The sequence below is a fragment of the Clupea harengus genome, chromosome 4, assembly GCF_900700415.2.
Source record: "Clupea harengus chromosome 4, Ch_v2.0.2, whole genome shotgun sequence".
NCBI lineage: Eukaryota > Metazoa > Chordata > Actinopteri > Clupeiformes > Clupeidae > Clupea > Clupea harengus.
In genome coordinates this window covers 23,142,005-23,142,320 of record NC_045155.1, presented here as the reverse complement: position 1 = coordinate 23,142,320, position 316 = coordinate 23,142,005, and positions in this window count along the sequence as shown.

The window sequence follows — 316 nt, the reverse complement described above, 5'->3', positions numbered from 1 at the left end:
ACAGCAGCGTTAAACGTGACACCACATTAAATGTCAGGCAAACGATGTTGCAGCTCAGCGGGAAAAGTAGAGGTCCTGGTCTTAGCCAATCAAATAAATGGTGTTTTCCGTTCCTGCCTGGTAACTAATCTTAACCAATCAACATTCTAGAATTACATCCATATGCGGATCGTTTTTGAGTCAACCCTTCGTCTACTTACAGACTCTACTCTTAGACTCTTCTAGAATGGACTCTACTGTTATACTCTTCTAGAATGGACTCTACTCTTATACTCTTCTAGAATGGACTCTACTCTTAGACTCCTCTAGAATGGAC